Consider the following 21852-nt stretch of genomic DNA (forward strand, 5'->3'; position numbering starts at 1 on the left):
TGTTTGTGGAAAAGGGAACATGTGTCTTGCACTGAATTCTTTCTGCATTCTACAGTGTTTGCTCAACTGGAATGGGAGTAGAGATGGACGCGACCTCAAATTGGCCTCCCACCAACCTTGGGAGGATTAAGTTAAACTGAGCCAATCCCAGTTCCTTTAGTCGATTTTTAAGTACAGTTGTTCCTACTGAAAAGAAAATAACCCAGTTACACCACGTGCAAAGAGTCACATTATTGCAATCATATTCTTTCCTTCCAACCCTCCTGTGTTTAAAATCAGTGCAACTGCACATTTAATTCATTTTTATTTGTTCTTCGGATGTGAACATCGCTGGCAAGGCCAGCATTCATTGGCCTTCCCCAATTGCATGTTTTTGAGAAGGTAGCGATGAGCTGCTGCCTTGAACTGCTGCAGTCAAGGTGGTGTATGAACACCTACAGTGCTGTCAGGGAGGGAGTTCAGCAACAGTGAAGGAATGGTCATATAGTTCCAAATCAGGATGGTGTCTGACTTGGAGGGGAACTTGTGTTCCCCTGGATATGTTGCCCATATGAGCTGGTAGAGGACACAGGTTTAGAAGGTGGTGTTGAAGGTGTCTTGGTGAGTTGCTGCAGTGCATCTTGTAGATGGTACGTACCGCTGCCACTGTCCTGGATAGTGTCCACCTTTTTGAGTGTTGTTGGAGCTGCACTCATCCCAGGGCATGTAGAGAGTATTCCAGTCTTGTGTCTTGAAGATGGTGGACAGGCTTTGGAGAGTGAAGTTGGACCTGCCCTTGTAGCCACAGTATTTTTTTTTCCATTAAAGGAGCTATTTAGTGTGGCCAATTCACCTGCCCTGCACATCTTTTCGGGTTGTGGGGGTGAGACCCACGCAGACACAGGGAGAATGTGCAAGCTTCACACGGACAGTGACCCTGGGCTGGGATCGAAGCCAGGTCCTCGGTGCCATGAGGCAGGAGTGCTAACCACTGCATCACCATGCCGTCCTGTAGCCACAGTATTTATATGAGTAGTCCAGTTAAGTTTCGGGTCAATAGTATCCCTTAGGATGTTAGAATTCAGCAATGGTAATGCCCCTGAATGTCAGGGGGAGATGATTAAATTTGACCTTATTGGAGATGGTTATTGCCTGGCACTTGTGTACCACAAATGTTACTTGCCATTTGTCAATCCAAGCCAGGATATTGTCCAGCTCTTGCTGCATATAAACATGAACTACTTCAGTATCTGCGGAGTTGTGAATGTTTCTCAGCCCCATTTTTGACCTATGAAAGAGGGAAGGTTATTGATGAAGCAACTGAAGATGTTTGGGCTCAGGACACTACCCTGAGGAACTCCTGCAGTGATGCTCTAATGAGATGATTGATCTCCAACAATCACAGCCATACTCCAATCAGTGGAGAATTGGAGGCAAACCTAGGATGTACCGTTTTGCTTACAAACCTTATAGATTTTAAAACTTTAAAGGAAACTATAAAGTTTTGGTTAATTGACTCGGTAGAGATTTTAAAGGTGAGCATTCGCTGCCATTGCCCTACAGAAACCAACTGTAACCTCGGGGTACCACAGGCATTCGCAGTTGCGGCCTGCTGCTCAGGGCTGCGGCACGGGTTGAGTATGGTGCAACTTGCCCCGCCCCCAACTCCCTCCCCCACCAGAGCCGACATTTACTGAAATAAGCACCATAATCATAATCTTTATTATTGTCACCAGTAGGCTTACATTAACACTGCAATGAAGTTACTGTGAAAGTCCCCTAGTCGTCAAACTCCGGCGGCTGTTCGGATGCACAGAGGGAGATTGAAGGAGGTCCAGTTCACCTGACAGCACGTCTTTCGGAACTTGTGGGTGGAAACCCACGCAGACACGGGGAGAACGTGCAGTCTCCGCACAGACAGTGACCCAAGCCGGGAATCGAACCTGGTACACTCGTGCTGTGGAGCAACAGTGCTAACCGCTGTGCTACCGTGCTATTTGAAACTGCACCTTATTCAATCAGATATGACCGTTCTTTTTTTATGGGAATGTGATGAATAAGTTGCCAAAAGGACAATCACTCCATTCAACAAGATGTCACTACTTCACACAACCAACAGCTGTTTTGCCAGCATAGGTGCTCATTTAAAAGTTTGTCTGAGTTATTGGTAAGGCAACACTTATTGCTCATTTGAGAGCACCAGGAACCAGTGTGGAATGAGGGACAGGTGTAGGCAAAGCCAGGTAAGAATGGCAGGTACCCTTCATGAGGGATGTCAGTGAAATGGGTATTTGAGGAAAGTCACATTTTCATAACACAGCTAAATATTGGATATGAAGTTGCCATTCTAGGTTTAAGCCCCCCCCCCCAAACCCTTTCCTCCACCTTCTGCCCATTCCCTACCCCTGCAATTTTCTGGAACATCTTAGTCATCAACTATCTCTGTTCCCCTCTCTCACAAATCTGAATCGTTTCAGTCTGGGTTCTGTACTGCCCATGACATCAAGGTCATGGTCAAATACAGTAATATCCCACGTAGCTGATGCCATGGCGCACTGTCACTCTTAATGCTTCTTAATCTGTGTTCAATATTTGACACGGTCAGTCACGCTAACCCTCACCCAGCTGAACCTTTTCCCCCTCGCCCCCAATTCCATCAGCACTGTTGTCTCGCATCTTCGACGAATGAATCTCCACCAATCCCACTCTCCTGGTTATGGGCTGGATCACTTTAGTGACTCGCTCGAGCCAAAACTGAGCTCAAAGCGCACCTCCACCCCAAAACCAGTTTCACTTTTCAGCCTGCGAGCTCCTGCTGCTGCCGGAACATTGTCTCCAGTTTTGTTACCTTATCACCTGATTTATTCTTCATGTTATCCTCCCTAGCTCTCCAGCATGTGTAGCTATAGCATAGTGCGAATGTTAACCGGATTAGTAATCTGGAGGTCCAGACTCTCGTTCTGAAGTCATGTGGTCAAATCCCAGCACCGCCGTTTGGGAAAATTAAATTAAATTATTGATTAATCTGATCTTTTCAATAATGATCATGAATCTACCGGGTTGTTGTGCAAACCCATCTGGTTCACTAGCAGCCTTCAGGGGAGGAAATCTGCTGCCCTTCCTGTGTCTGGCTTACATGTGACTCCAGATGCACACCAACCTGCATGGATTCTTAGCTGCCTCCAAAAAAACTTAGCAAGCCATTCAGTTACATCAAATTGTGACAGAAAAAAAACCTATGGATTGACCAGATGGACTGCAACTGTCCAAGTAGACGGCTCACCACCATCTTCTCAAGGGCAAATGGAGATGGGAAATAATACTGAACTTGTCAGTAATGCTCACATCTCAAGAACGAATGAAAATAAACCTTCAGTTCGTCCAAAAACTCCTTTGCCTGTGCCTTGTTTAGTATAAGTCTCAATTACCCATTCTCCATTGGTCTCCATTCACTCTGTGGGCCTGATTATAGCTCTGTGCCATTGAAGTAAGTTTTGGTGAGTTAAAATTGTGTCCTGACTCGGTTCTCGTGTCTCACGCCTCCTCCTTCCATTCCACCTTCAGTTGCCCAATTGGCGCAGCCCTCTTGTCTGGAATGGCCTCCCTCAACTTTTTGCCTCATTAACCTCTCTCCCAAGCACTAAAACTAACCGGTTGGACCATAATTTTGGTCATCTCTCCAAATACGTCCACAGCTGCGTATCAATTTTCTGCTTTTGTGAAGCACAACGGGATGTTTTCTGACTTGAAGGCGGTATACAAATGCAAGTTGTCGTTGTTCTACTACTGCAATTAAACCTCCACCGGGGCCCAGAATAAACTTTCTTTCCATCAGTATGAGACTAACATTACTGCATCTTGGGGCTGAACCCTGCTGGCTTGAGAGCTGGTGGGAGACCTAGTCTTTGGAAGGGCCAATTAATCTAATGCCAGGGACACCAACATGCCTTCCTCCAGAGTCAAGATGTGGAGATGCCAGAGTTGGACTGGGGTGGTCACAGCAAGAAGTCTTACAACACCAGGTTAAATTCCAACAGGTTTGTTTCGAATCACTAGCTTTCGGAGAGCAGCTCCATCCTCAGGTGAGTCAAGTCCCTGGAGGCCGAGGGATTTACCACCTGCCAAGAGCTGCCGACCAATCCGAGACTGGCAGCTCTGGTGAAGGACAGCACCATGGAGGAGGGTGTGACTGGACTTGGAACAATGCCCAATGGAGTCACAGCACCCAACTGTAAGTAATGGGAAGGGGTTGGAAGCAAAAATGGGGGTGGGGGTGGCTGTCAGCTGCCACTCCAGCTCCTCGACCTAGATCATGCACAGATTAGTGCAGATCGATTGCTCCCCCCCCCCCCCCCCCCACCCACTCCAGCTGACATGCAGTCCGCATAACTAATCGTGCATGTTAACAGGCCTGTTTGGAGCTGAGAAAATGTTTGGAGCTGAGAAAATTGCAGTGGATGTGGGAAGAGGCCCTGAAGTAGTCATTAATTGGCCGTTGGTCATTAACTGCACTTATGGGTGGCAGCGGTTTGGGTCAGTTTTCCGCCGGAGTTTCAGTACCGCTTGGCGGCGAGGAAAACCAGGTGTCACGTATGTGGAGGATCCTGAGCTTTGTTGCTGCTATTCCTGGCCTAAGTATCTGTATGTTCAACTGCAACCTGAAGGCGCAGCAGCACAACCATGAGAGGCCAAGTTTATTCCATATGAGCGCCTCCGCATCAGGGAACAAACTATTCCGTTGGTGTGATGTGGGACACACTCACTCTCTCCCACAATCCCCATCCTCTTCCCACCGGATGGAACACCGAGATTCTGGAGCAGAGAAGACTGGCCCTGAGTTTATGGACCATTCCTTCAAGCCTTGAGTTAGGGGTCACAAGTGGAGGTCGCCCTCCCATCCAGAGCTTACTTCCGGTGGGGGCAGGAAGACCACATGTACAAGTCGTGACGACAATCCACCAAATGTTCAGGTCCTCCCACCGCCTTCCAGCCTCCTGTGGGGCCTGATGATTCTGCTCTAGAATAGGAGAAGCAAAAGTTATGTTCAACCTATGTCTGACTAACGCTTTAAATATCTCCATTCCATGGTTTGGTGGTGTTTTTAAAACTTCTTTGCTAAAATTGATGCCTAATCATATCTAGCAGCTTTTGAGGAGTTGCCTAGCAACATATTTTTGTGGAACATTGCAACATTGCTGTGTTTCATGAACAAGTATAATGTCAAGGGAAATGTAATTAGTGAACAATAAACTGTTTATTTCCACTTTGAAAGTAAGCACAATAAATCAATGGGTGGCATTGAGTTTTCCTGGAAAGGACTTGGTATCTGGCAATATATTGTCCATTTTAAATTCAGTCATCTTATGGTTTATTGCCTGTGTATTTTGGAAAATAGTTCTAAAATGAATTGTTGGCAGCTTTTCAGCTGTGTTTTAGTTTATTATTTTGCCTTCCTCTATGCAACTGTCTCTCTTCTGGATAAAGAAATTAACTGTCATCCTATAAGATGGAACATTCACAGTAAAAGTTAAAGTCCGTGTAGTGTCCCCCCTCCCCTTGGAGACGGAGAGTGAGAGAGCTGACTGGTGGTGATTTATCGTGAGCGCCACCATAACACGGGTGAGGTTGAGAAGACCTTCCTGAATAACCTCAGCTGATACGGGAATTGAACCCGCGCTGTTGGCCTCGCTCAGCATCACCAACCAGCCAACTGTATGAAAGCCACAAATAGTGCCTTGGACATAGTGGGAATTTTGCGTCAGAGCAGTTTGTAACTTAGCTTAATCTGCACTTTTACACTGCCCAAATTAGGCCAGATTGGCAATTGAAAATCTTGAATTTGTATCATTCACTGGTTTCACTTGCACAAGTGTCCGCCATCCCTGATTTTAATCATTCCTCTGTTGGTGGCCCTGCCTTCAGCTACATGGGGCCCCAAGCTCTGGAATTCCCTCCAACAATCTTCCACCTCCCTACCTCCCTTTCCTCCTGTAACACCCTCTTTAAAAACTGCAGCTTTGCACAAGCTTTTGGGCATTTTCCCTAATATTTCTTTGTGATTCAGTGTCAAATTTTGCATTTTCATGTTCATGGGCCTTGGAGCATTTTATTATGTCAATGGTGCTGTATCAATACAAATTGTGGTTGTTGCGAACTTCAGTATGTGCATTGTACTGTGCAAGGTAGCACAGTGGTTAGTACTGTTGCTTCACAGCGCCAGGGTCCCACGTTCGATTCCTGGCTTGGGTCACTATCTGTGCGGAGTCTGCACATTCACCCCGTGTCTGCGTGAGTTTCTTCCGGGTACTCCGGTTTCCTCCCACAAGTCCTGAAAGACAAGCTGTTAGGTAATTTGGACATTCAAATTTCCTCTCCGTGTAACCAAACGGGTGCTGGAATGTGGCAACTGGGGGATTTTCACAGTAACTTAATTGCAGCGTTAATGTAAGCCTACTGATGCCAATAAAGATTATTACTATTGTAATAAGGTATTACCAATCTGAATAACCGGGGCGGTACAGTGGTTAACACTGCTGCATCACGGCACTGAGGACCCAGATTAGATCCAGGCCCGGGTCACTGTACGTGTGGAGTTTGCACATTCTCCCTGTGTTTGCATGGGTTTCACCCCCACAACCCAAAGATGTGCAGGGTAGGTGCATTGACCACGTGAAACTGCCCCTTAATTGGAAAGTTACTTAAAAAAAAACCAATATCACCTAGTATGGATTTGCTGGGAATCCTCTTCCTTTGGATAAACCTTTTAGAAAACATCCTTTAGGAGATTTTTTTTCCTTCCTTGCTTGCTTTTATCTCCCGGTTTTGTGCCATTCATGTCTTGGGATTTATTTGCTACTCGGTAGCTGTCCTCGAACAGTGGAGATGGGAGCGGAGATGAAAGAGTGCAGCATGTAGCAGCCTAGTCTAGTCTGCAGAAATCTCTATGACCTCACCATTCCTCTGTCATTTGATGAACAATGCTCTTGTAGTAATCTTATTGTAAGAGGTGAGCCAACTGTGTCAGACTACTTCGCACTCCTGGGTTGGCACGGACCAGCATAATGTAACAATCCAAATGAGAAACAAAACTTGCACCCAATAGTGGCCAACGCTCTTAAAGCAGCTTTGCTGCTGTTTGACTTTAATCTGAGGCCATCTGTTGACTGACGGACAGGTGCTCTGTTGCCTGTGCTACTCGAACACACCTGTCCAACTGCGCATTTAATCCACTTTTATTTAGAGGTAAGTGCTCTTAAGGTGGAACCTGTTGTGTTTTCTTTCTAAATGACGTTTGTTTGTTAGAAACAACAAGACAACCATCTCCTCCTCCTGTGGAGTGATGGTTTCAATGACTTTGTACAGTGGTCAGTGTGTGCGCGGGGGCCGATTTAGCTCTGTTGGCCGGACACCTGGTTTGTGATGCAGAGCGAGGCCAACAACGCAGGTTCAATTCCCGTTCCCACTGAGGTTATTCTTGAAGGCCCGCCTTCTAAAACTTGCCCCTCGCCTGAGGTGTGGTGATCCTCCAGTTTAAACCACCAGCAGTCCACTCTCCCCCCTCTAAAGGGGGAAGCAGTCTATGGTTATCTGAGACTATGGTGACTTTTACTTCACGATGCACTATTTCAGGCTGCACACGTGTTCCTGCGTAAACTGCAGGTGCCAACAACGTTGGTGACTTGCTGCTATCCAAATGGGGGAAGAACCTGAATTGGATCAAGTTGAGCTCCAGGCGAGCATGATTTAAAATTCTTTCTTTCAAAAAGTTAATAGGATCAACAAAACTGAAACCAGAGTATATGGGAAGGTTTGGAATAAAAGAAAGAGAGATGTTGGAATTTGCTAAAGTGCTGTACTGCCACATCTGCTGAGGTGAAGGCCTGATGTAACATAAGCAGAGTTTTGTTCAAGATTCCAACTTATTTTCCTTTTTGTTCAAGCACATAACATTGTATTGAATGGTTGAGACACGTTGCAAATGACAGAATAATGCTGTGGGCGCTATTGCATGGTAGAATTTAAAACTGGGTTCTTTCTAAGAGACTGCAGGCCTCCCAGTGGGGTTGATGTTAAATCTTTTGCTCATCAATTTAAAGATATAAAGGACGTTGCATCGACCGTCACTGGAACAACAATATTTTTTTTTCAAGTCAATTTCTGACTGGTCTTGTGGTACTGACTGTCTCTTTTTAAAAAAAATATCCATTGACTTGTGCCACTCTGCAAACTCTTTGACAGCACCACACGCATTATTAGTAAGCGTTACAATAACATTCCATGACCCGAATTGCAATGCCTACACTGGCAGTGCCACTTTTGCTGAGTAACGAACGTTAGTAGAACATAAGAAACAGTTTGCACCCTGAAATCAAGCAGAAGAAATTGAACTCCGTTGTGTACTTCCTGCGGAACAGTTTTGAAAACTGTCTGGCCACTTTTGTGTGAAGTCTCTACAGCAGTTGCATTTGGACCCGGCTAGAAGTAGGTAATCTGATCTGTCTTTTTAAAAAGTCCGAGTATTTAACAATTCTGTGACAATAAGCTTAACGAATTTTTTCTCGCTCTGATATCAGACTTTGAACAAAGATCCCGGCTACCCTGCCGCCCTCCCCACTGGATATTGTTCTGCTGGTGCAGGGTGGGGGTGGGGGGAGGGGGTTATCTGCGTCTGAGATAACTGGTGTGTGCTCTTTGTTTTTCTTTCAGTTCAGCAGCTTCACTCGCTCGAGTCTGCCAAGACTTTACTCAACGTCAGCCCGCCTGTGGAAAGTGTGTCTCATGTGGTGAAACCACCAGTTTTAACTCCTAATGCGCGAAAGGGAAAGAGGGGATGAAGATACTTTTTTTCTCTCTCTCTCTCCTTATTGTTGTTAGTTTGACACTATCTTGTCAGATGTGCTCCCCTCCCCAACACCCTCCCCATCGCCTCCTCCCCTCCACACACACACACACACAGTGGCCACAGAGAAACGTTCGTTTCATTCAAAGCCTCAGCGCCGAGATTCTGTGAGGAGAATCTGCCTGCCCAAGAGACTGCATCCCAAGAGTGATCAGCTAGCTGGGCATTCTTGGGCACCTCATTAAAGTCTGCTGTCACGGGCAAGCTGCTGATGAGTGGGAAAGGACTTGGAATGCACTTTTCAAACACTTGGAAAGAAAAATCCTTTGTCTCTCTGGTGTTCCACTTTATTTTCTTGAAGACTCTGCTATATCAAGCAGGGTTCTCCCCATTCAGTCCAGTTATAAACCTGTTGAAACAAACAGGCTCATCCCACTTTTGTTGAAGATGGTGTGCGCAATATTAAAGGAATACATTAGAAATTCAGCAATATTACACTGAGTCGGTTACATCTGAAGCTCGTTTAATCTGTAGAATTTGAATGGGTGTAAAATGATATCGATGCCTGGCAGTTTCAAATTGCTTTCTGTTACCTTAAAACACCAGTACAGCTGACTCTTTGAAACATGCATTCTTGTCCCTATTCAGACTGATCCTTAGGCTCTGTCTATCTACAATTGAGCGTTTTAAAAAGAAAGTGTGGAAAACTAGTTAAAGTCACTTTTTCAGTCTGTTGTAAATAAGAGCAGAAAAGGAGAAGGTGCCAATTTTGTTAGCCAATAAACCAGCCATAAAGCTAACTTGAGAACCCTCGCAATCTTCTGTAATCTCAGCCCTCACAGAGCGCTGCTGTGCTCCCGAAGTTGCAGAATGAATTACCAATTACTATCCTACTTTTAAGAGAAATAACGTTTCACAATAAAGCAACTTAGTTTTTCTGACATTTTTAAGATGACAGCCAGGGAAGACCATTAAAAGCCTGGATTGCAACATTGGTGCAGGTCAATTTGATACCGTGCCTTCCTCACACACGCACACAAAAAAAACATTCTGCCCTCAGTTGATGATTCCTTCTGCATTTTACATTTAAAACTCGCTGTGCAAGTCTGAGATACCGAAACAGTCTTCCTTACCAGATCTCTGCCGCCACTATTGCCGTCCTTACACTCTTTCTTGCCTCTGTTCTTTAAGTGGACAAAATGCCTGTGTGAAGTGTAGCATCTCACCAGAGATTTAACTGTTCTCAGGGACTCCAATCTCGTCTGTGTAAATCACTGAGGCTCTCTTGTCAAAGACTTTCAAGGGCTTGATGCCCAGGTATCAGTTCCAAGTAGTAAATGTCAGAAAGGCTTTTTTAAAAAAACACAATATTTTATTCTGAATTCTCCTACTGGCACTTAATAGGTCCTTTGTGTTAACAACACCATGGGTCTTCACTATTTGCTGCAAATAAAAAAGGTTGTAAAAATGAGTTGAGCGAACCTTCAAGGCAGGGTGAGTAAGCACAGTGTCAGGGCTGATGTTTGCTGACACGCTATCTGCAGCATCAGCATGGCATTAGTATGAAGTGCATTGAAATCCAGCATGTCATCTCCTTCTTCGCTTCTGAGCATATAACTGGGGCAGGCCAAAGTGCCTTGGTGCACGGGATCCTTCTGCTGGTGTATTTACATTGTGAAGAGAGCTCCCAAGTGAAACTGCCCAGCACGTAGCAAGCAAGTCTTGCCGTGGGACCTCCTTCTATCCACTCCTTCGGCTTCAGAGTTTCCCGAGCAGATGTCCAATCTGCAGAGCCTCCTTCCTCCACCACAGATAGCAGTGGGCGGGCTCGGGGGGGGGGGGGGGCGGGAAGCTTCGAGTGCAATGATGTCATAGCAGTCAGCTCTGATTAAAGGGATGTGGACTGCCCCCTGAGCCTTTGGCAAGCTCCGCGGTGGAAAACCCTGCCTTTTGACAGCAGCACAGAAAAATGCAACCTACTCGCAATGGAGAGGTCGACAGTTTAAATGATATATTTCAGCAGAGGGCAGGAGACCTCCTCCACATTGCATTAAAACTTTTTTTTTTTTGAAGGTATAGTTCGTGAGCCTAAGGGGAAGGGTTACGCCTGGGTTTGTAGTTTTTACAAGGAGAGAGTGAAGAAAACACCAGAGAAAGGCGAACATAGCATCAAATGTGGTAGGGAGAAAGGTCAGCAAATGGGAAGGATAAATAAAGTGAGTCTGAACAGTGTAGTACTGTTTAAACGATTTGACACAATCCTTGTATCACTAAAATCTCTCAGTATGTGCACTCTTTCCCCTCCCAAAGTTTAAGAATATTTCTGCGCTGTTGCTAGTTAGTTGTAAAGGAAATTCACTCCTTGTGCTGAAAGATGTCCTTTTTACACTGGGGAGAAATTGCAACTTCTGCACAGATCGGTAGTAACAAAATACAATTTGGCACGGACCATTTGATAACCTGTGGATTTGAGGCAAAACGCCATTTGTGGCCACTGTACCTTAAAAGGGGTCATGTTAAAGGGTATTCAGCCCCTTCAGCCTCCTCCATCACTCAGTTAATCATGGCTGATTTGTACCTCCAGTCCCTTCACCCGACTGTCTCCAAATAATCTAACCTAATTAAAGTCCTCTCCTCACCTCGCAAAACACCTTAGCCTGAGGCCTCCCTCGCCCCGGGCTGAGGCCTCCCTCGCCCCGGGCTGAGGCCTCCCTCGTCCCGGGCTGAGGCCTCCCTCGCCCCGGGCTGAGGCCTCCCTCGCCCCGGGCTGAGGCCTCCCTCGCCCCGGGCTGAGGCCTCCCTCGCCCCGGGCTGAGGCCTCCCTCGCCCCGGGCTGAGGCCTCCCTCGCCCCGAGCTGAGGCCTCCCTCGCCCCGGGCTGCGGCCACACTCCATAGAATCCCTACACTGGAGAAGTAGGCCATTCGGCCCCTCGAGTCTGCACCAACCCTCCGTAAGAGCTCTCTATCTTGGTCCACTCCCCCACCCTATCCCCGTGCATTGATCTTGGCCAATCCACCTCACCACATCTTTAGACATGAAGGGAGAATTTTGCATGGCCAATCCATTTAATCTGCACATCTCTGGGCTATGGGATGGATACCGGAGCATAGGAGGAAACCACACAGACATGGGGAGAAAGTGCACATTCCACACGGTCACCCAAGGCTGGAATCAAACCTGGATCCCTGGCGCTGTGAGGCAGCGGTGCTAATCACTTTGTCACCCTGCAAATTCTATTCACAAAGAATCAGAGAATTTACAGTGCAGAATGAGGCTAATCGGCCCATCGAGTCTGCACCGACCCTTGTAGAGAGCACCCCACTTAAGCCCACACCTCCACACTATCCCCGGAACCCAGTAACCCCACCTAATCTTTTTGGATACTAAGGGCAATTTAGCATGGCAAATCCACATCTTTGGATTGTGGGAGGAAACTGACACAGACAAGGGAGAATGTGCAGATTCCACACAGACAGTGACCCAAGCCGGGAATGGAACCTGGGACCCAGGAGCTGTGAAGCAACAGCGCTAACTACCATGCCGTACAAAGGGGGCTGCGGGTGAGTTCGCTGCTTGCCCGGCTACAGCCTGCGTTGCCCCTTTTGTGTCAGATTTGTCCATTTACTTACCTGATACGATGAAATGGGCAGCACGGTAGCATAGTGGTTAGCACAGTTGCGTCACAGCTCCAGGGTCCCAGGTTCGATTCCCGGCTTGGGTCACTGTCTGTGCGGAGTCTGCACGTTCTCCCTGTGTCTGCGTGGGTTTCCTCCGGGTGCTCTGGTTTCCTCCCACAGTCCAAAGATGTGCAGGTTGGGTGGATTGGCCATGATAAATTGCCCTTAGTGTGCAAAAAGGTTGGGTGGGGTTACTGAGTTGCGGGGAGGGTGGGTGTGTGGGCTTGGGTAGGGTGCTCTTTCCAAGGGCCGGTGCAGACTCGATGGGCCGAATGGCCTTCTGCACTGTAAATTCTATGAAATTATCAGTGCAAATATTGTACTTTCCCGAATTGTGAGACCATATTGAGCCAATGCAGACTGAGGTGCTGTAAGAAAAATGCAGTTTCTATTTCCTCAGGCTAATTTACTCATAAAAATATATTGAAGAATATATTGAAGAATGAATGTGTGGACATTGTTAAACTTTCCATCTACGTAGTGTGTACATGAAACATGTCGTTAGCAGTTAGTTCAGTGCCAAACAAATCTGAATCATATTTCAAATCCTTAAATGGATTTTTTTTGTCATTTTCCGTGGATGCGATGCAAACAGAAACAAAATACAATTGTTGACTTCAGTGAGTAAGTTTTGGTCTCAACAACATGTTGTTGAACAATTACTTTGTACAATGTTGGCATTCTGACAGCAAAACACTAAAAGCTGGTCCACAGCTAATGAATTGGAATATGAAATCTTCGTGTAGATAGGACACGTGCCAGATTTCCAACTCGAGCTGAATCCTGTGTGAAACTAACAAGGAACAGGATTTGTGTTTCCCAGAGTGGACTGACCCCAGGGTGAGCTTTGACTGTGCGCAATACCTCTTATTCCGAGCTCATCCGTTTGAGGAAGAGGCGTTGTGCCAGAACAGATGTGTGACGCTTGAAACGTCTACGCCAAGACGAAGGTCCAGGCATTTGTTGTCTCAGGAATAATTTTAGTTCCCACTCTCAATTTCTCTGGTTAAGTCTGTGGGTTCAAATCTCTGATGTAACCACCGAACCTCTTGTTATGACCAGGCCAGGAAGTGTTAAGGATGCCCTTTTTTCCACTCATCAATTGGTTGATTATAACAGAGTTTAGAAATTTAAAAGGGTGAATGTGCCAATTCAATGCCTGCACTTAACTATTTGCATGCTGATTGCTAAGACCTCTGTCAGAGTTAAACAAGTCCATAAGACCAAAAGACATAGGAACAGAATTAGGCCATTCGGCCCATCGAGTCTGCTTCGCCATTCAATCATGGCTGATGTTTCTCAACCCCATTCTCCTGCCTTCTCACTATAACCCCTGATCCCCTTATTAATCAAGAACCCATCTCTGTCTTAAAGACACTCAGTGATTTGGCCTCCACAGCCTTCTGCAAAGAGTTCCACAGATTCACCCCCCTCTGGCTAAAGAAATTCTTCGCATCTCTGTTTTAAAGGATCGTCCATTCAGTCTGAGGCTATGCCCTCTGGATCTAGTTTTTCCCACGAGTGGAAACATCTTCTCCACGTTCACTCTACCTAGGCCTCTCCTGTATGTTTCAATAAGGTCTCCCCACGTCCTTCTAAACTCCAATGAGTACAGACCCAGAGTCCTCAACCACTCCTCATATGACAAGTCCTTCACTCCAGGGATCATTCTTGTGAACCTCCTCTGGACCCTCTCCAAGGCAAGCATGTCCTTAGATACGAGGCCCAAAACTGCTCACAATACTCCAAATGGGGTCTGACCAGAGCCTAATGCAGCCTCAGAAGTACATCCTTGCTACTATATTCTAGCCCGCTTGACTTGACATGAATGCTAACATTGCATTTGCCTTCTTAACTGCCGACAACCTACACGTCAAACTCAAGAGAATCTTTAACTCAGAGTCCTAAGTCCCTTTGTGCTTCTGATTTCCTTACCATTGCCCCATTTAGAAAATATGCCTCCATTCCTCCTTCCAAAGTGCATAACCTCACAATTTCCCACATTGTATTCCATCTGTGCGTGGCACGGTGGCACAATGGTTAGCACTGCTGGCTCACAGCTCCACGGTCCGGGTTCAATTCCGGCCTCGGGTGACTGCCTCTTGTGGAGTTTGCACTTTCTCCCCGTGTTTGCGTGGGTTTCCTCCGGGTGCTCCGGTTTCCTCCCACATTCCCAACATTGGATGTTAGGTGGATTGGCCATGCTAAATTGCCCCTTAGTGTCCAAATGGTTCGGTGGGGTTACGGGGATAGGGTGGAGGCGTGGGTTTAAGTAGGGAGCCCTTTCCAAAGGCTGGTGCAGACACGATGGGCCGAATTGCCTCCACTGTAAATTCTATGATTCTATGATCTGCCACTTCTTTGCCCATTCTCCTAGCCTGTCCAAATCTTCTGCAGCCCCCCCCCCCCCCCCCCACCCCCAACTTCCTCAATACTACCTGTCCCTCTACAGATATCTGTATCATCTGCAAACTTAGTAGCAGTGCCTTCAGCTCCTTCTTCCAGATCGTTAATGTATATTGTGAAAAATTGTGGTCACTGCACAGACCCCTGAGGCACATCACTAATCGCCGGCTGCCATCCTGAAAAAGACCCCTTTTTCTCCACTCTCTGCCAGTCAGCCAATTCTCTATCCATGCCAGGATCTTACTCTTAACACCATGAGCTTTTAACTTATTTAACAGTCTCCTAACTTATTTAACAGTCTCCTTTACCTTGTCAAAGTAATTTCTGTCATAGTCAAATCCCACCCAGACAAAGATATGAAAAAAAGGTCAACTTACAGCCTGACTATCGCAACACACACACATGAGCATGCAAAAATACAAGTTACAAAGTAAACGAGGTTAACTTTTGGCCAAATGAAAAGACAAAGGCGTCCAGAGTTTCACTGGTTGCGAGTGGCTGAATGGTCTGGCTTCAACAATCCTCAAGATTTGGTTTCCGTCTGGTAAAGTTTAAGCTCGAGCTGTTGACTTGCCTGGTACGTTGCTCAGAAAGTTGAAGTCATCTTTAGCGTTTTTCTGTCTGCTGCCCACAATCCGATGTTAGAAAACACGATGCCACTTGGTTGGGAGAGAATGAAAGAGGCAAAGTAGCTTTCTGCTGCTGGTCTTTCTGCTTTAGGGTGCTCTTTCAGAGGGTCAGTGCAGACTCAATGGGCCGAATGGCCTCTTTCTGTACGGCAGGGGTTCTGTAGCCAATATTTTAAAAAATCACAACTGATATATTGTTCAGGGTGCAGTATCTAACTAATTGCTGTTCACACTTCCTTTAACTTAATGATTTGAGAGACCTTTAACACTCCTGGCTGCTTTGGCGAAGTGACCGTGACAGTCCCCTCCCCCTTCTCCTCAGTGAATGTTTATTGCTCCTCTGCCGAAGGCTCTGATTAATACTGGAATGTTGCTCCCTGGACACTGACACCTTTTGGGGAAATTGCCCACAAGTAGCTGCCCTTTTTGTGAGCGGGCATCGCAGCGTACACGACCCAAGCCTGTCAATGCCAGCAATTTCACCAAGAGTTGCCCAATTGCTTCCCATCTCATGTCTCACCACAGAGCCACTGAAGCCAATGTGAGAAAGTGTGAATTGAACCTGGGACCTGCTGGACTGCACAGTGAATTTGCCCATGAGCTAGGAGAGAATAACAAAAAGAAATCTGATGGAGCCAAGCCCTGACTTGGATATTGGCATACCTAGTAAAATTCCCAAAATTGCCAGCAATTTGGTTGTGTGGCAAACCGTGAAGATGATCTAATCGGCTGCAACAAAAGGTAAATAGACTGGTGGGGTGGACATATGTGGGTGGTAGATGGAATTTATGGAAGGGAAATGAGGTTTGGACAGAAGGGATAAGGAGCGGTAAGATAGATTTAAAGGCACAGTTAAAGAGTGTTGTAGGGGTACAAAAGTACAGAAAGTAATGCAACTGCACAGATATATGGGTGGAACGATATGTAGGTACACTAGTGGAAACTTAGTGTAAAGTTAACAAAAGGCGGAGGTATTCAAAGGGTTAAAAACATACCTGCTCATATCCAGAAAAGTTTAGCTGCACAAGAAGACATTACCATGATTATGTATGTAAACTGGAAAATTGTTAGATTCATAGAGAGAGAATTGTTGTGAATGGGAACTTGGTTAAGACACATGGTCACTGTAATATGGGCGCGATTAGCTTTACATAGGAAGTGTTTAATTCAACTGGAGATTGGTTCAGTTTTCTGGCAAGGAATCGATAGTTGTCTCGTACTGTTTGTGGTCATGTGACAAACTGGATACCTGAGTGACAAGCACATTATAAAGCATGTGAATATGTAAAGCAAACTTTGTTCATTGAGCAGTTGCTCTTGAGCTGTATCCTGTGAGCCTAAGTAAAGGTAAAGTCACCATAGTCCCAGATGACCATAGGCTGCTTTCCCCTGTGAGGGAGAGAACTGACTGGTCATAATTTAACTTGAGCATCACTGCACCTCCGGCGAGGAGCAAGGTTGAGAAAGCGGGGCCTTCATGAATAACCTCAGCCGGTATGGGAATTGGACCCGTGCTGTTGGCCTCGCTCTGCATCAGGAACCAACTGCTCACCAACTGAACTAAACCACAGAATAAAGTCTTTGTTTTGTTTGGACTTTTAACACCTCTCTGTTCAGTGTCACTTGATACACTACAACACGATGCATGGGCAAAGTGACCGGGGTTCCTGCGCATCGCTCTTTGAAGGTGACAGGACATATTGCGGGAGTGGCTGACAAAGCAAATGGGATCTTGGGCTTCATAAATATTAGTTTTGGTGCAAAAGCAGGGAGGGTATGAGTAACATTTCCAAAGCTCTGGAATTGCTTCCAATTCTGGTCACCATATTGAGGAGGGTTGTGAGGATCCTTGAGTGCAGAGGAGATTGACCGGAATGGTTCCAGAGATGAGATATGTTAGCTACAAGGCTAGGTTGGAGAGGTTGGATTTGTTTTCCTTGGAGCAAAGGAGATTGACATAGACATAGAATCTCTGCAGTGCAGAAGAAAGCCATTCAGCCATTGAGTTTGCACCGGCCCTCTGAAAGAGCGCCCTATCTAGGCCCACACTCTGTCCCTGTAACCCCACCTAACCTGCACATCCTTGGACACTCTGGGGCAATTTAGCATGGCCAATCCACCGAACCTGCACAGCTTGGACCGTGGGAGTAAACCGGAGCATCCGGAGGAAACCCACTCAGACACGGGGCGAAAGTGCAGACTCCACACAGACAGTCACCCGAAGCCAGAATTGAACCCGGGGCCCTGCCGCTGAGAGGCAGCAGTGGTGGGCCGCCACCATTTGATAAATGTGTACAAAATTATGACCGGTTTAAAGAAGGTAAAGAGGCACAACCTATTTCTTTTAGCTACTGATACAAGGACTAGTGGACACAGACTTAAAATTCTTGGAAAAACACACAGATGGGACGTGAGAACCAACTTTGCCGATGAAGGTGAATGATTTAATGGAAATTGTGTGGACACTAAGCAAAATAAACTTGTAAGGGAATAGAGAGGGGGAGGAATGGGACTGATTGGGTTTCTGTACATAGAAGTGGCATGGGGTTTGATGGGCTGAATGGCTTCCATCTGTATCATAATAGCGCACTCAGTCCATCAACTGCGACCGCGTGGCTAACCTCACTTGTTCGCGCACACAAGGAAAAGGCTGCACTAAAATCATCATTGAGATTTGAAGTGACTTGATTCTAGCGGTCAAAATACTGGCACCTTCACTTCTTCCTTTCTTAACTTGCAGCAGCAATTTCATCGTTCTTATCTCCAGATGAAGATCTGCCAGAAATCCCCTACAAAATCACTCCCATTTTATTTTCGAGAGAGAAAGAATTCATGTGAAGCTTTTATGGAGCGCTCTTTAAAAGAGTTGGCTGAGAAAGCTATCACCTCTGCACGCAATCCCTTAGTCTGTAATATTGTCAGTTATGCTTTCTTGAATGCAATCCAAACTCCGACAGTGAAGAGGATAAATGAGTCTGCCTAATGATAAAGATACCAAAGGGGGCTCTGTAAATTAAATGAAAACGGATTTAGACAGAAATGATCTTGTTTTTGAGTCAGATCTTCGGGTTATTCAGTATCATTGTGCAATCAGTTTTCCTGTTTTTAAATGGGCGAGTGTAGCCGTACACAGCTTTGAAACACAAAGTGCATTTCATATGAATTATCAGAAAAATATGCCATCGCTTTTCATTATTGTGTAATCGTTATCTTCTTGGTGAATAACAATAGTGGTGTTTATCGGGTTTAACTTTGTATGAAGGTTTCTTCTGCAAATCGATCATTCCCGTGGACACCATCAAACTCTTCTCACTCCCTGGAGCGTAAATGATCACCATTACCGGAAAAAGGACCAGCACGGTAGCGCAGTGGGTTAGCACTGCAGTCTCACGGCGCCGAGGTCCCAGGTTCGATCCCGGTGCTGGGTCACTGTCCGTGTGGAGTTTGCACATTCTCCCCATGTTTGCGTCGGTTTCGCCCCCACAACTCAAAGATGTGCAGGGTAGGTGGATTGAACATGCTAAATTGCCCCTTAATTGGAAAAACATGAATTGGGTACTCAGGTTTATATTAAAAAAAACCTGGAATAGTGGTTTAACAAAATAGCTGCTATGTGTATAAAAACAAACGGAGACTGACTCATAGAGCTTTCATAGAATTTACAGTGCAGAAGGAGGCCATTCGGCCCATCGAGTCTGCACCGGCTCTTGGAAAGAGCACCCTACCCAAGGTCCACACCTCCACCCTATCCCCATAACACAGGAACCCCACCTTACACTAAGGGCAATTTTGGACACTATGGGCAATTTAGCATGGCCAATCCACCTAACCCGCACATCTTTGGACTGTGGGAGGAAACCGGAGCACCCGGAGGAAACCCACGCACACACGGGGAGGATGTGCAGACTCCGCACAGACAGTGACCCAAGCCGGAATCGAACCTGGGACCCTGGAACTGTGAAGCATTTGTGCTATCCACAAGGCTACCGTGCTACCGTGACTCGAAGTTGAATAGCACGAACTATACATTCGCTGATACGACCAAAACTCTTTAATCTTTTTTGGCACCCTGTCTTTGGCTCCCAAGAGGACCCAACAATGACATCGGGATTACTCATCTCCTGCTCAGCCGCCAAGTTTGATGCAAATGATTTTAATCTGAGAACAATTTATTTCAGTCGGTGACAGCTGAGATAGGTGAGCATGGTTCAGTGCCAACTTGATAAACGTGCCCGTGTGGGGAGCCTGGAAATGAAGGGAGGTGGGGAAGATAAAAAAATGAATTGGGTACACTAAATTTATTAAAGAAAACAAACATTACCGGAACATGTTGTATGCGTGGCGTTTTCCGGCCCTTCCCGCCAGAGGGATCTTCCGCTCCCACCAAGGGCGAACCACCCCCCACCCCCACCCCCTTCCCCGCCAATGACGGATTCCCTGACCGGGCAGGATGGGTAAGAAATGCAAAATGTCGTAGACATCAGTGGGACTGGAAGATCCCGTCGGTGACCAATGCCGAACTGCCTCCGTTGCCGGGCAACACGCTGCAGGGTGGGGGGGGGGGGGGGAGGGGGTGGTGCATGGTCCATCCTGCCCATCGTGTTAATATTACCTCATTTCCTCTTGGTGTAGAATTATTTATTTGGGGTGCATTGGCAATTAGACACCCAAGAAAGCGTCAAGTTCAAATCTCAAATTCAACTTGATATTCTGAGATTATCTTTCCCCGGCAAAGAGGGAGGGAGGGAGAGAAAACATTAGGGCTGACCAAATGGGAAAATATATTATCCTGCATGTCATTATGGGCAGCACGGTAGCATTGTGGATAGCACAATTGCTTCACAGCTCCAGGGTCCCAGGTTCGATTCCAGCTTGGGTCACTGTCTGTGCGGAGTCTGCACATCCTCCCCGTGTGTGCGTGGGTTTCCTCCGGGTGCTCCAGTTTCCTCCCACAGTCCAAAGATGTGCAGGTTAGGTGGATTGGCCATGATAAATTGCCCTTAGTGTCCAAAATTGCCTTTAGTGTTGGGTGGGGTTACTGGGTTATGGGGATAGGGTGGAGGTGTTGACCTTGAGTCGGGTGCTCTTTCTAAGAGCCGGTGTAGACTCGATGGGCCGAATGGCCTCCTTCTGCACTGTAAATTCTATGATAATCTATGTTTGTCACTCCAACGCAAAGGCTGGCAGAGATGACCACTGGCTGGACTATGCTGGCAATACATCCAAACAGTGATTGGAGAAGCAGAAAGAGTCCTAAATCTGAACCTCTTGACCTTTTCCTTGTCTGATTCTTTTCCCTCAGAATCTCTGATTTTTGTCCCATTGAAATTTGTTGTTCTCCAGTATTTCTGAGCTGTAGCCGAGCTGTCTTCCTTTGAATTAAGTTCTTTAACCTTTCCTGGTCCGGAGAAACAAGTCTGATATCACCTGCTCCTGTTCACTCCAACGGTCCCCTTCTCCCCACTATCTCCCGATCCACCAACACTTTGAGGTGTCACTGCTCGTTCAGCTCAAAGAGGCTACCACATTCCAACCTCTAACCAGACTAACATTTTTGAATGGAAACAAAGCTTAGTTGAGAAGGAGAAAGGAAAAGGGCCATGCCGAATTAAACCAAGCAAAATTGAAAATATGAAGAATAAGTGTTGCTAGATTTAATGATCGGAATAGTTTGTCAATGATTTTTCAAAAATAATGACCCGTAACATCCTGGCCCACCAGCATCGGATTTGGGGGATATGCCAAAGATGCGCTGGTGAGTCCCTCTTGGAATTCCCCAGGAAAAGGGTTTACCTGGCAATTTTCCAGAAACACCAACTTTCCCTGGACAATTGCGCTGTGCTGGTAACCATCTGGCAAGTGATTTAAATCTCTAACTTCTGATAGTTGTGCCAGGGTTGTGCAATATTTAGAGAAATAAACCTCTTCCATCTTCTGCGTAACTATTTTGAATACCCAGACCGATCCCCGCACGAACACACCCAACTCTCACCCGGACATGGGTACCCCGCAACCCTCGGGGCCCAACTTCCATCCCTGACCCGACTCGTCGCAATGCCCCTGACCTGACTTACATCCCCCACTTCCCCCTGACCCGACCCCACCCTTCCAATGTCCGACCACCTGAGCCCCACCCCCCCCGGACATGCAACAACCCTACCCCACTGATGTCCGATCCACCACTATGACCTTCGATGACTCCGACCCCCAATGTCCAAAGTTCCCGACCAGCCAAATCCCATCCACTTCATGTTGGACTCTTTCCTTCTTCCTGGCCTATCACTGTGCTCTTTAAACTTACCTGCGTTAGGGCAGCCAGT

The 21852-nt window shown here is 46.5% G+C and overlaps 2 protein-coding genes across 6 annotated transcripts in view; one reads left to right on the top strand and one right to left on the bottom strand.

Moving 5' to 3' along the window:
- The window catches only part of LOC140399186 (angiopoietin-related protein 2-like), a 59249-nt gene extending 48629 nt beyond the window's left edge, over positions 1-10620 (bottom strand). The window contains exon 1 of the mRNA XM_072488519.1: positions 9952-10620. The gene's annotated coding sequence lies outside the window, so the exon portion shown is untranslated. The remainder of the gene's footprint in view (positions 1-9951) is intronic.
- LOC140399187 (ras-specific guanine nucleotide-releasing factor RalGPS1-like) overlaps positions 1-21852 on the top strand; it is an 839817-nt gene that overhangs the window by 380599 nt on the left and 437366 nt on the right. The window lies entirely within an intron of this gene.

Source organism: Scyliorhinus torazame, chromosome 22, assembly GCF_047496885.1.
Source record: "Scyliorhinus torazame isolate Kashiwa2021f chromosome 22, sScyTor2.1, whole genome shotgun sequence".
In the NCBI taxonomy this organism is placed as follows: Eukaryota; Metazoa; Chordata; class Chondrichthyes; order Carcharhiniformes; family Scyliorhinidae; genus Scyliorhinus; species Scyliorhinus torazame.